The sequence below is a fragment of the Hippocampus comes genome, unplaced genomic scaffold, assembly GCF_001891065.2.
Source record: "Hippocampus comes isolate QL1 unplaced genomic scaffold, H_comes_QL1_v1.1 C16589700, whole genome shotgun sequence".
In the NCBI taxonomy this organism is placed as follows: domain Eukaryota; kingdom Metazoa; phylum Chordata; class Actinopteri; order Syngnathiformes; family Syngnathidae; genus Hippocampus; species Hippocampus comes.
The window spans coordinates 1-570 of NW_017834757.1; the positions used below are offsets into that span (position 1 = coordinate 1).

Below are 570 nucleotides of genomic sequence, written 5' to 3' on the forward strand. Positions count from 1 at the left end.
GCTGACATGTTGAGGATCTGATCCACCATCAGTAACCCTGATAAGTGCCAATGGCCAACATTTTGGTGTGGGTCGTGCCAAGTGCAACAGCTGAGAAAAGATATATCCAGGTCAAAATTTTACATTTCCAACTCTCATACACATACCGAAGAAGTACCACAAATTGTATATACCTTCTGGGCAGTTACGATGCTTTTTCTTAACTTAACAGACAGCATCTAAAGAAAGATGTAAACAGACCACCCATTCGGTTAAACACATAAATATGCACAATTAAGGTTACATAATTTATTTTATGAATGCAGATGAAATGCAACAAAAAACACCTAATGCCCATTAAAAATAAATCGATACGATTATGATGCCTTGTTTGAAATTCAAAATTAAAAGCTTCAAATCATTTGCAATTTTATTTACCAGGTCGACATCACATAAAAAAATTAAGAGTGTTTTAAAAAACTCGATGAGTTCAAACAGCCTGGGTTTTCTAAACGATATGACCGTATACATGGCGCATTTCCGTCAGTTCTCAATTGTTCATTTCAAAGTTGAAACAGTACGGTAATCAAG

General features: G+C 35.3%; 1 long non-coding RNA gene across 1 annotated transcript; it reads right to left on the reverse strand.

Annotated features, from left to right (window-relative positions):
• Nucleotides 1–48: 48 nt before the first annotated feature.
• Nucleotides 49–265, reverse strand: LOC109508761 (uncharacterized). Its single transcript, XR_002166766.1, has 2 exons — nucleotides 174–265; nucleotides 49–90 (listed from the first exon to the last, which is right to left on the reverse strand). It is a non-coding gene; the product is annotated as an uncharacterized LOC109508761 (long non-coding RNA).
• Between the last annotated feature and the right edge of the window lie 305 nt (nucleotides 266–570).